Raw genomic sequence first — 13,729 nt, 5'->3', positions numbered from 1 at the left:
AAAGAACTGATTGAAAACAAATATAAGAAGGTTGAGGAGAAAAAGAAAGGCAAGAACAGGGTCTGGGAAGATGCTAAAAATTAAAAGTTGCATTTATAATGGCATTCCCAAAGATGCTAAAGTTCACGGTGAGGTGTTTTTCCAATAAGCTTCTATTTTCCATGTTTCCCAAGAAATGCTATTTCTCATCAATCTTATCCTTAAAAGACTACCAATATGGGACCTCCTTATGTAATTGCTTTTGGAAACCTCTTGCCTATATCCATGTCAACTTGTTCCTCCTTCCAACCCAAGAGCTTTTAGGCGAGAAACCAACAAGTCACTGATAATGAAACCCTTGACACTTCACTTTAAGTGGCTCATCATTGTTAGTACTTTTGGTATTTCTTGTAATGGCATTAATCACTGGCTGCTCATTAGATTTTAATGTGCCCATAATATGTTCATCCATAGTAATTCAATAACAACTGAGTGGTTGATAATGTCTCCTTATTGGAAAGGGTTGGGCAATGGCAACATCCATCCATGGTGGGATGTTGGGTGACCGTGAGCAACCAACATCTGCTGAAATGGCCTGAATTTGTCATTGCAGTCCCCAAGACTTTCAGGCAGGTTTTGTTTTTTTCTTTTTTTTGGCAGCCAAGCCTGTTCGCAGTTTTAATTACAGTTTTATCCCTGGCTCCTTGCAACACTTTTGCTCTCGCTCTTTTTCATTTGACATTGTTGGAAGGGTTGGGAGCACAGAACAGAGAAAAACTGCAAAACTCACACTTGCCAAACACCGGGTGCCCAGAGCAGGCACAGGACGGGCTGAGGATCCGGTGGTTCGTGCTGCCGTGACACCCAGGAGGAACGCTAAGCGGGGTGGAAGCCACGCGGTCCCATTCTTCCACTTTTTGCAAGAAAGATTTTGCACAACTGCTTGGAAGTTCTACCAAGAAATGTTTGGCGCTACAACTCAAGGTAGAGTGGCTTGACCACAGTCCCACCCACCCAGACATACACACTTGGGTAACTATTACCCCGAGTTTGGACCTAACTCGGAGGGACGATAATCCAGTACCAAATCAGAGGGACAGGTCGACGGGTTTGTGCTCCTTGCCCCTGCCAGAAGGGACGCCTTCTGGTAAGATTTTTGCCCTCATCTACGCCGAGTGCTTGCCTGGGAATTAAGCGTGTGCTTGCAATCATTTTTGTGTGTAGCACTCCATAGCCAGCCTGCAGTTTGTGCATTTATGGTTGGAAATCTCAGAGAATCTGTAAATGTTGCATAGGAATAAACCGTGCTATTCGTGCATCTGAGTGCTTCTTTGAATGTGGCTGGACCCAGGGCATTATGAGCTGTTCGTGTATCTGGTGTCAGCCCTTAAGTCACAGCAATAATTGGTCTCTTACCAAATTCATTTGTCATCTTAATTGCAACATTTTAAATTGGTGTCACGGCCAGGATTGCCATGGATAAACTACCGCAGGAACATAATTGTGCACCATCCCAGGCAGGGATTGAATGGGTCCAGAAATTTTGGAAAGATGAGGATGATATAGTAGAACGAATAATACAATGTCAGAGTCAACAAAAAGCAAAAAAAGGAAAAGGTAAAGGCATTATTTGTGTAATCTTGGGGGCTTGTTTATTGTGCACACAAGAGGAAATCAAAAGGCCTCCCCCTCCCAGACAGATTACAAATGTAGAATACCTAGCTATGGAATCAGAAAGTAAGGTACTCAAAGCATCATTGGATTTTGAGAGGGAAACATGGTGAACTATGAAATAAAATTGAACAATTAGAAAAACTATTGGCTGTGGTTGAGAGATGGGAGGAACAGCTGCAGGAAAGGTTTGATAAATTAGTTGGTCGAACGTGTTCTAATTCAGTCCAACAAATTCATAGAGTAGTTCATTGTGATGATCCTGAAAATGGGATGAGGACAATTGCTATGGTGACAATGACTTAGCAGAAGACACTGACTTTCTTTCAGAACCAATAAATGTTTGACCATTAATTAAGACTGAAGTAGGAGATGATGAGACAGAGAAGTCCGAAGTACCATATGTACCATACCTTGGTTCCTTGCTGAATTAATTAAATTTCAAGAAAAATATTCTAGATGCCCAGATGAAACAGAAACAGATTATGTATGGTGAGTTTCCCTCATGGGCAGAGATCAGGTCTTGTTGAGTAAGGAAGAGGCAGAAGCTTACTGGAAACCTGGAGTTTTCTTAACCACCACTCCAGGTAATCAGCATTACTCCATAACTACTCGAGCCACTTTTTGGGCTGGAGGCAGAGGCCCACAGGAGAGAGGAGATCCTGATTACAACTTCAGGATTTTCAACTCTAGCAGCCTCTGTGCAAAAGGCAGCATGTATGCAAGCCATGTATCAGAGGAGCGTATTACATTGATCCCCTATGCTAGCTCCCATTGATCTGGCCAGATTGACCCCTCTCATTTGTGGCCCTGTAGATAGTCTAAAAATAAACATGTCAAATGTCCAAGATCGTATCCACGTGCACCGTGCTATGAATGTTGCTGCAGCAGCAGCTCAACCATTTAGAGAGCAAATTCACATATCTACCTGGAGTGAATTCGTTCAGGAATTGGTGAATTACGGGCACCGCATGGAGGGGGTCAGACCGACCTCTGGGAAGCCACCTGAAAATCCCCAGTGGGTCCATCAAATCCATACCGACACACATACACCAGAATTTTAAAAACTATTTTATCCAGACTGAAACACCTCGTGGCAACAAGCTCTAGCCTTGGAAGCATTGCATAACCTTTTGCATGGTATGACTCCCTGATGGATCCATATGGAGTTTCACTGGGCAAAGTGAACCTAAAACTATCAATTTGCTAGAAGTAGCTATACCTTTTCCCCCATGAAAAATTACTAACATTAAACAGTATCCCCTACTGTCAGCTACACGCTCCAATGCTGACGGGGTGGTCGCAGACCAACTGTCCAGCGCCATCTACTAATTAAACAATTGGTGGAGTGGAAGTGGCTGCCCCCAAATGAAAGATTTCTGTGTTACTGCTACAACTGTAGCGCAACAAATGCACAAGAAACCTGGAGAGTACCCTACTGGTTTCTACATGGGACAGCCTGTGCTAGTCAAGCTACCACAGATTGGAATGGTAGCAATGGTATTAACAAATCCAAAGAGTCTTTATGCTTGGGAAGCAAAAGAGTTCTGGAAAAATCCATTGGATTAATACCAGATGGATCATGCCCTCCTTCTAACCCAGTATATGCTGGTTAGATAGAAACTGAGTGATTCTTTTTTATGTTTTCCCACGTTGCTGCCACCCAGGTGTTGGAAAGCTGTCCCTGGAACCAAGGGCTCCCCTGTACTAATCTTGAGTGTCCACAGGGGTGGTTAATTTTTCTGTGGGGTGTGATTTTGTTTTTGATTTGTATATGTGCTTGTAAACCAAATGTTTTTGAAAAATTAACTTTCTCTTGTGAACAAGGGTGTCAGCTACAGGCTCCACATTCACATGTTTAACTAGATAATGCTTGCAGCTAGAATCAGCAAATACGACATTTATAACTTGTACTGGAAAAATATGTTTTAGTTTAATGTGCTTATCTGCACTATGGAAATGGATGGCATCCCACCAGAATCAAGAAGGTACTCAGAATGAGAATAGGGAAACTTTATCTGTCCAAACCACCCATGGTCTGGATGATAACTTAGTCTTAACCTTGATAAAAGGATTTGTTATCGCTCTCAATGAATCTAGTACTAGTGCTTGCTTACCCCTACCCAAATCTGTAGAAGACCCCCTTCCCATGGGAATTCTTCCCACAGACATAGTAGGAAGCTTGATGAGATTGTGGGATACAAAACACCCTCTACATAATAAATTCTTACTCCCTAGATAGAAAGCGAGTTGCTGTGTGAATTAATCAAACTTTAAATTTTTCTACCATTGACCAAACAAATTGCACATATTATGAAGATGAAAATGCAACTGTCCCCTGTCATTGGATCATATGGGGTACAATAGATTTGTGACCTTGGGGATGAGCAACCAACATTTTACAATATTATCAACCTATAAATACTTCCTGGTGCATACAGTGGAATAAAGGGAAAGATTGCTCAAAAACAAATGGCTGTAGCTGTGATTGTTCCTGGTGTGGGTTTGATGATGGCCTCCAAAGCTTTATACCATTTGACCAGAAATTCTCTTTTGTCTCAGTATCAAACGAATCAGCGTTGTGGTCTTGTCAAAATGTGATAAATTGCTCAAATTGGAAACAACATGATTGGGTTAAATGCTATTGGCCAGTTGACATCACCCTGAAAACGGACTGTCTGTGCTGAAATCTTAGCATAGCAGACAAAGCAGGCCATGCAGATTTTGCACCTCGTAATGATTGCTTCTGGTGACGCTCCAGCCTGTTTGATCTGGGACTGTAATGATGGCAATATGTTCACCCCTTCATGGGCTGGGTTGCCTGACCTCCAGTACACCTTAGGAATCCTGATGTTGTGGAAAAGGACTCCTGTCTGACCTCACTGGGTAGCTCACATGAAGTGGGGCAAGAATAAAACGAGAAGATGTAGAAGAGTGGCAAGACTCAGGAGCAGCCTGGGTAATGGAAGGATTTTGGGGATTTGGGTTTCCTACTATGCGAACGCAATCGTGGTTAAGCAAATTAGTCTATCTAGTAGGCTAATTTCAAGAGAAATTAGCTAATGCTACTGATATTAGTCTGCTGTTACTCAATAATCAATTGTAAGCTACTTCAAAATTAGCTCTTCAGAACCCCATGGCACTGGACTTAATGCTGGTACACCAAAATGGACTTTGTGGTGATTTAAACCTCTCTAGTACTGACTGCTGCGTTTACATCCCTGATGTTACACAAGACCTCAACACTCAACAAGAGAAGATATGGAGAATAGTGAAAGACACCCATGAACCCTGAGAATCAGCGAATAATTGTTGGCTTTTGAAAGTGTTTAATTGGCCTGGATTTGGTGTTACAGGTTGGATCCAAAGTTTAATACAATGTGTGTTAATCTTTATTGTGACTGTAATTGTCATAAGTATAGGAATATCTTGTATAAAATCAACTATAATGAAAACAACTGGCATAAGAATGATCCAGTTTACCAGTGATATCTCTTCAGAGGAGGATAACCTCATCAATATCCCTGGTCCTGAGACCCTAATTTGAGTCCACATTTAAGTACGTGGGTGTGACTGTAGTCATGGAGTGGAAATGTTGGAAGGGTTAGGAGCACAGAACAGAGAAAAACTGCAAAACTCACACTTGCCAAACACCGGGTGCCCAGAGCAGGCACAGGACGGGCTGAGGATCCGGTGGTTCGTGCTGCCGTGACACCCAGGAGGAACGCTAAGCGGGGTGGAAGCCACGCGGTCCCATTCTTCCACTTTTTGCAAGAAAGATTTTGCACAACTGCTTGGAAGTTCTACCAAGAAATGTTTGGCGCTACAACTCAAGGTAGAGTGGCTTGACCACAGTCCCACCCACCCAGACATACACACTTGGGTAACTATTACCCCGAGTTTGGACCTAACTCGGAGGGACGATAATCCAGTACCAAATCAGAGGGACAGGTCGACGGGTTTGTGCTCCTTGCCCCTGCCAGAAGGGACGCCTTCTGGTAAGATTTTTGCCCTCATCTACGCCGAGTGCTTGCCTGGGAATTAAGCGTGTGCTTGCAATCGTTTTTGTGTGTAGCACTCCATAGCCAGCCTGCAGTTTGTGCATTTATGGTTGGAAATCTCAAAGAATCTGTAAATGTTGCATAAAAATAAACCGTGCTATTCGTGCATCTGAGTGCTTCTTTGAATGTGGCCGGACCCAGGGCATTATGAGCTGTTCGTGTATCTGGTGTCAGCCCTTAAGTCACGGCAATAATTGGTCTCTTACCAAATTCATTTGTTATCTTAATTGCAACAGGCATATATCAATTTTTTATCCTGTTCCATGGGCAGCAGCTTGGAAATGATGCGGCTGTTTGTTGTTGTTGTTGTTGTTTTTAAGAAAAATTTAATTTCCTTCCTTTTTTGTGTGTGGTGGCAGGAAAAGTAGTCATGGTGGGAACTGTCTGGGCCTGGATATGCAAGGTCAAAGTGCCACATGGCTCCTGGAAGCTTTCTTCAAAAGTCACAGTGTTGGTCTTAAGCTTTCCTCTCCCTGATTCCTGAGCACGTGGGATGTGACTTTTATATCCCAAAATTAAATTTTGGATTTTCACACACCCCACGGTCATTGGTAAAAAAAGATGTTCTTGTGTATCCAGCCATCACAGCACTCGATCAACTCATGACTTCATCCTACCACCTGTGGACAACCCAGGGATGAAGATTACCCACCTCTCAGGGACTTCCCTGGGCTGCAACAAACTCCCCAACCCTGTGTTTCTACTCACCCCCAACCTAATTTTTAAATGACTGATGGTTGGCAAGAAAAATAGGACATGAGTCCTTTCTGCTATGTCGTGACTTTGTGGTCCTTCCAAAACCATGTAGCAGTTGCCCCATGTTCTCCAAGGGCATAATTTTATTTCAGCCCTGGGGTTTTGGTTTCAGATCCTTTGCATCCTAAAGGATACATAAAACTTATTTTGCTTTCCTTTGCCTGTAGAGGAGATATCATGTAGTGTTTTAGTTTTCTCAGGTCCATCAGCAAGTCTCTGAGATAACTCCAGCAGCCAAGAGCATGAATCATTTAAATGGTATTTAAAATCCTTTTGGGTAACCTGTGCAAAGGAAAAATAAAAAGGCAGCTAATCAAATGGCTTTGAGGGCTGTAAAAAAAGCAGAAGTCAGTCCCTGCAAACTTTCCTAGATGTAATTTCAGGAGAGATCAAAGATGACACTAATCTAAGGAAGTGAAGCTACTCAAAATTCAAAGTTTATAGTCCATCTGTCTCTTTGCTTCAGGGAGCAGGTATTAAATTTATTGCTGAATAAAACAAATAAGCCTAGGAAAAGTCAGCATCAAAATCTGCATACATGTAAGAGAATTAACAGAGCTCTCTTGTTATGATGGCTGCTTCTCAATTTGCATCTTTAAAGAGTTGTGACCATCTCTCTGCTTCTCCCTTCAGTGGCTCCTCTGACGCCGGGCTGGTGCGGGCGGTTGGCGCCGTGCTTGCATCGCTTGGTAAAGAGATGCTGCGGGTGAAGGTTGAGTTCCCATCGCAGGCTGAATCAAAACGAGGATGGGGAAGGGATGCTGAAGCCCAGCCAAGGTGAAGAAACATCTCAGGTGGAGCCAAAATTTAAAAGGGCAGAATTCAGCATCTCCATGTTACTTTTGTCAGCTGTCTGGTACCCAACTACTGCAGATATCCAAGTGAAAAATAAGTTGGGGGAGTTTTATTGCTTTACCTGACTTATCCCATTAGTCAGCCCCAGGGGGTTTTTTACAGTGTTTGTACAAGCTGTAGTTTTATGATTATTTAGATTTTTTAATCCCCCCTGGTTCGTATCCCTCCAGCCCATCCCTATCTTAACTGGCTGCTATCGCCTCCAGAAAACAGACTCCAAAGCTTGCCCAAGTGCTGAAGGTAAGTTGCTTTAAACATCCAGATCCTCCTTTTATTTTTTATCCCTGGAAATGCTTGGGAAGGGATCAGTCAGTCGGATGCTCGCAGTAACTTTGCATGGGAGAGTCTGAAGGAGCAGCAAGAACCAGACGCAGACTTGTTATGCCTTGAAATTAAACATTTGAAAGGAGCAAGTTGGCAGCGGGGATTTTCTAACCAAAATACGTATCACCTGCCATTTGTTCAGCATTTTTCTTCTGGAAAGACCCCAAAGTGCTTTCCCAGCTCAACGAGCCATCATTAATACCTGCTCAGCTGGCATGGGGAGGGGAGAAATCCCATTTTTTCATGTATTTTCCCACTTGATCTCAGATGCTTGGTGGAGGCAATGACAAGCAAAAATCTTTTCCTTTGACTTTAGCTTTCTTTATTATTGATCCATCAATCCTGCACAAGAAATAAGCTTTACTCTTATTTAATCTCACATGGGGAAACCTCCGGGAATATTGAGCCATCCCAGCATTGATCACTTATTCTTAATACATCCTTCTTGTGCCTATGCATTATCGATAATGTCTTTAATTATATTCTCCCGTGTATTTATCTATTAGGAGTTGTTAAATCGTCATAACGTCACTTGCTCTTGTTTGTGTGTCTGAGACTATTTAAAATGCACAGTGGCTTCAAAAATAATGCTGTCGCCTTGGTGCCATAAATCTTTTTGGGTTTGCTCTCTTATTATTCCCAGGAAAATCATGTGCAGAGGTAAAAAATAAACATATTTAAGAAAAGGAGTTATCCTGTGGGTATCTGAAGTACCAGAGACTGAGGGAAATCAGCTTTAATAGACACCCTCCATCAGGTCAATAGTTAAAACTTGGGGAAGCCTTTAACTTCAGCCTGGATTCGATGCAAGCAGCTTTGGGTTCAGACAGACAACTGTCCGTGTGCCTGGTCCCAGGTTAATTATGTTGCTTTTAAGGCTGTGTTGGATGACACTGATATTTTTCCTCTCTTCTTGAAACTCATAACTTGTAACTGGAGAGTGTTTTGAAAGATGTGGGAAAATATCTGTATCCTAAATGTCTTCTAAAAATCCGACACAAATTTTACTGGGTGATTTGTATTAAGAATCATCCCCCGATTGCAGCATGGTGCCCGTGCTGGAGGGATGAAGGGCTGGTGGGTACAACCAACGTCTGAGCTAGGACAGCTTGGAGTAGCATCTGATCTGAAACAAGTCCTAAGTTTTCTGTAAGGATCCCTTTTTAGCATCCTTTAACTCCTGAGGGGGCAAGACAGCCTCCCAGGGAGTGAGTGTGCAATTTGGGGTAATTCTTACTCCTTTAACCTGTCACAGTGCTTAAGCCAGGCTCAGGTACAAAGCTCAGCCACAGGAGCCCAGCCCCAATTGTGGCTGCATCATAAAACCCCGTCTTGTTTTTAACATCTATCATTTAATAATTTACTTGGCTTCGCTCTTATGTATTTTTCAGAGTATCCCGTCACAGTTTTCTTAGAGAAATCCGACACAAGCAATAATGCAATCTTGGAAAGAGAATTGAATTATTTATGGAGGAGCAGTCAAACGATGGAGACTAAACCACTATATTTTGTGTAATTTGTTTTCTCTTGAAGCCCGTTATGTAAAAATGTAAATATTGCTGGTTATATATGTCGCCACTCTTGCCAAATGTTTAATATTTTAGCAAACTCTCTCTGAAAGCTCGTCACTTTTGAGAAGGAACCGTCCACATACTCTTGAATTAGAGCAGATTAGTTTGTGGTAATTATATATTTACGACACTGACTTTGAGTGTGCAGAAAACCATCCCTCTGAGATGCCAGCGCCCCAGCTTTGGGGCAGGTAAACAGCACAACCCACAAAATTTGGGGGACTCTCAGGTGAAGGGGGGTTTAATTTCAGGGGTTTCCAGCAGTTCGTGCTGCAGCTTGGGGTAAGGGTGTTTGATCAAGGGTTTTGTGGTTTTGGGGGTTTGGATGTCTCTTCCAGCTGGGTACCACCTGCATCCCCGGGCTGCAGTCACTGGAGGGTGGTCCAGGGTGGGGAGAAGCAGGTTGGTACCTGCTGGGCCCCCCGTGGGAGCCAGGCTCTGCATCCTGTCAGGGATGCTGCTCAACATCCCAGGTCCTGCAGATCTAGGGGCTCAGGGATGGTGGGATGAGAGCCGATGGAAAAAAGACCATCCAGAGGTGACCTGTTACAGTAGAAAGATACTTTTCTGGGGAAAAAAAAAAAAACCAAACCAAAACCCAAGGCTGAGTGCAGGAGACTTTTAATTTACTGTCGAAAAAAACCAGCAAGACCCCATGGCTAGATGTTGAAGCGGAGCCAATTCAACTGGGAAACCAGGCGCCAGGGATGATAATTAACCTCTGGAAAAAACTCTCCAGGGAAGAGCCTGATTTTGCATTTGTGGAGGAAAAACACAGGCCTGGCTACTTTTCCTGGAAGATGAGCACAAGGTTCCGAAACCAGCAGAGAAATTGCTTTGGCGATCGGGAACAGAAATTGGGGAAGAGGAATACTTGAGGATCAATTGTGGGATGCTTAACGAGCGAACATGGGATGCTCAAGGAGCAAACTTGAGATGCCCGAGGAGCAAACATGGGATGCCCGCTGCTGCTGGCACCAGAAGAAGCAGCCCTGCATCAGGACAACCCTAAATTATTGGGCACTCTGATATTTTCGGCGATGATGGGGCTTAAGACCCACCCTGCCTGTGCCTGCCCTCTTTTCATTTCTGTTTTTCAAAATGAGATGCCGAGCACGGATTATCCTGTAATACCAAGGTGAGGAGGTTTCCATCCGCCTCCCCTTACCTCTCCTATTCAAATTCTCCAGCTTCTTCAAAACACGAAATATTTTGGCTCGGCATCCCCAGAAACAACTGGCGACAGCTTTATGACTCCTCATCTTTGCTCGCTCCCATGGAATAGTAATGAGGGGGGGGCAAACCGTCCCGTTGGCTGATTTATGAGGCAAGAAATTCCTATAAATCTTTGCCCCAACCTCTCCAAAGGATCGGGGCGAAGCTCTGAGCTTCCACTGGTTGGCCCAGTGACATGATGTAGTGATTCCTTTTTTTTTTTTTTTTTTTTTTGGGGTGGGGGGGATGCATCCCAACCACTTGCTGCGTCTCTATTTTATCTCTATTTTATCGATGGAGCCCAAGGATGAACCACTGATTTTTGGTTGCTCTCCAATGACCAATCCAAAGGCGGCCACCGTATTTTAGAGGCTGCTCTGAAGTAGGAGGTGGAAACATTGGAGCAAATATTTTCCAGGGTTTTTTTTTGGGGGGGATAAGCTGGAAGCAGGATTTTAGAAATGAGAGTTTGCAAGTGGTCGCTTCACCCTGGGGAACTCAGGAGGGAAAATTACTGTCTTCTGGGTTCCTTGCCTTAAATTTAAGCTCATTTTCCACCTTTCCCATCACATCACTGACCCTATGGCCATCCCTTACACATCATTTATTGCCTCTGGCTCGTACGTCCTGCTGTAACTCTTCATAGTCAATTTTAACCCCTCCCGAAATAATTCCGGGGCTCTTTTGAATGATATCCCATCCAATATTCCTTAGGAAATGGGCAGAAATTCAGTGTTTCTTACCAAACCCGGTTTTGATGGCACTTTTTATCGGTGAAGGGGATAGAAAATGAGGAGAAACTGAACCATGGCTGGGATGATCCGGTAAAATCCAGCTGTGTGGCTTACTCAATAAAATGTGGGAAGATTTGGCTGCAGGAACCCAGTGTTCCCAGTGCTCGCGACTGCAGGGAAACCTCATCTTCAGGTCCTTGCGGGGAGGCAAGGGGTTTAATGTCTCATGCAGCCCAAAATTCGGGCAGGGGGGGCAGCTCTGTCAGTAATCCCCCTCCCCCCCCTTAATAATAATTAGGAGGTGCTCCCAAAAATCAGAGAGTTTTGCCTCGAGGAGGGGGGATAATCCCACAGGAAGCGCCTGGGGTTGGGGGGGGGGGGGGAAACATTCGCGGGAGGGAATTTTGGGGGGGGGGGATGCCCTAAATGGGAAGGTCGTGCTGGGGATTTGGTGAGTCGCCCCCAGTCCCCCTCTTCGGGTGGGTGGTTGGTGACCCTGATGGGGTTGGAGTGTGTGTGTGTGGGGGGGGGGGGGGGGGGGGGGGTCTGAGTGAGGGGGGAAATATTTGGGAGGGGTGGGGTGGGGGAGAGTCGGCCAGCAGGGGGCGCTCGGGTGATGGGGGGGCGTGGCCTGAGGGGAAGGGGCGTGTCGGCGGGCGGGGGGGGGGGCGTGCCGCAGGCGGCGGGGCGGGGGGCGTGGCTTGCGCGGCGGCGGGGCGTGTCGCGGCGGCGGCGGCGGCGGCGGCGGCGGCGGCGGCGGAGGGGCCGGGCGGCGGAGGGGCCGGGCGGCGGAGCGGCGGCCGCGCTGTCAGAGGAGCCGGGTGTCGGTGTGATGAAGATTGGCGGGCAGGTAGGGCTGTCACTCACCGGCGGGGCCGCCGCGCGGGGGCGGGCGGAGCCGCGCCGAGCGCCGCGGACAAAGCGGCCCGGGCGGCGGGGCACGTGTGGCGGCGGGGACATCCCCCCCCCCCCCCCCCCCTCCCTATCACACTCCCCCCCCCTTTGCTTTCCATCCCCTCCGGTGCGGGAAGTAACTTGTCGTTGCGCATCGCCCCCCCCCCCCCCCCCCGGTGCGGGGCTGGGGGTAGCGCGGGCCGCGGTTGCAGCGTGGGGGGGTGTGTGTGTGTGTGTGTGGGGGGGTGTGTCCCCCCCCCCCCCCCGGTGTCCGGTTCCCCCTTTCCCCAACCCGCCCCGGGCTGCGGTTTGCCCCCGCCGTTGCGGTTCTCTGCGGTGAGCCCCCCGGCCGGTTGCGATGATTTGGGGAGGGGGGGGGGTCGCAGTACCCCCCACCCCCTGCCAGTTGCGATGATTTGGGAAGGGGGGGGGGGGGGGTGTCGCAGTGATCCAGGGGGGTTGCAGACCAACCCCCTCTCCCCCCCGGCCGGTTGCAGTGCCCTCGGACTGGCTGCCCCCCCCCCCCCCCCAACCCCCGCCGGTTGCGATGCCCCCTCCCACCCCGGCCCGGTTGCGATACCCCCTGCAGACCCCCTGGCCGGTTGCAACCACCCCCCGGGGGATGCAGCCCCCCCCCCCCCCCCCCCCCCAGGCTAGTTGCAATGCCCTCGGACTTGCTGCAGACCCTTCCCCCCCTCCCCACTCCCACCGACCGGTTGAAATGTCTCCCGGGGGGCTTGCAACCCCCCCCCCCAGTTGCAATACCCTCTGCAGACCTCCAACCAGTTGCAACCCCTCCAACCGGTTGCAACCCCCACCGGCTGTTTGCAGCACACCCCCCCCCCCCCCCCCCCCCCCCGAGGCGGTTGCAGTGCCCTTTGGGGGGGGGTGTGTTTGCAGCAGCCCCCACCAGCCGATTGCAGCCCCCCCCCCGAGGGGTTGCAAGCCCCTCAACCAGTTGCAGCCCCCCCACAACCCGTTCCAGTGCCCACCCCCCCGCCCCGGTGTTTGCAGCCCCCCTCCGGCTCATTGCGTTTTGCAGCTGGAAAGTTGCCCCCCCCTGTGCAAACGGGGCTGGGAGGGTGCAACGGGCTGGAGGGGGGATGCTTTGTCTGCAGCCCCCCCCCCAGCTTTGCAAGGCACCCTTTTACCTTAGGGTGGACCCCCAGCACCCACAGGGCACCCACTTTGGGGGGGGGGGGGGCACCGTGCTGCCTTGCAGGGCCCCACGCGGGCTCGACACCAGCACCAAAACGCGGCCCACGCCAGCGTGCCGCAGCCCGCCGCTTCTCCCGGGGATAAACCCCTCCGTGCACCCCCTTTTTCCTTGGTGCACCCCATTCTCTCAGTGCACCCCACTTCCCCCACCATGGTTCCATGGGACAACCCCCTGCCGGCTCATCCCTCATATGCCTGCAGGGTTGGATAAGTGCTAAAAAAAAAAAAAAAAAAATCAATTTTAGCAGCTTTACAGCGTTGCAAAGGGGGGGGGGGAGCGCTTTTTTTTTTTTTTTAAATTAATAATTATTATTTTGAATGTATTTGTGAATTTTTTAGTGCGTTTGCATCTGCAGGAGGGCGGCTCTGCCGGTGGCATCGCACAGCTCGGGAAGTTTTACCGAGGGATCAGTGTCTCCCCCCCCCCCCCCCCCCTTCATCCCGGTCCTCG

At 47.9% G+C, this 13,729-nt stretch overlaps 1 protein-coding gene across 1 annotated transcript in view; it reads left to right on the top strand.

Moving 5' to 3' along the window:
* Positions 1–11,909: 11,909 nt before the first annotated feature.
* The window catches only part of LOC122154132 (homeobox protein PKNOX2-like), an 89,002-nt gene continuing 87,182 nt past the window's right edge, over positions 11,910–13,729 (top strand). The window contains 1 exon segment of the mRNA XM_042800686.1: positions 11,910–12,016. The gene's annotated coding sequence lies outside the window, so the exon portion shown is untranslated.

This window comes from Tyto alba, unplaced genomic scaffold (assembly GCF_018691265.1).
Source record: "Tyto alba isolate M040663 unplaced genomic scaffold, T.alba_DEE_v4.0 Super-Scaffold_32, whole genome shotgun sequence".
NCBI lineage: Eukaryota > Metazoa > Chordata > Aves > Strigiformes > Tytonidae > Tyto > Tyto alba.
Note: the sequence above shows the minus strand (reverse complement) of the source record. Positions and strands in the feature narration are given on the sequence as shown.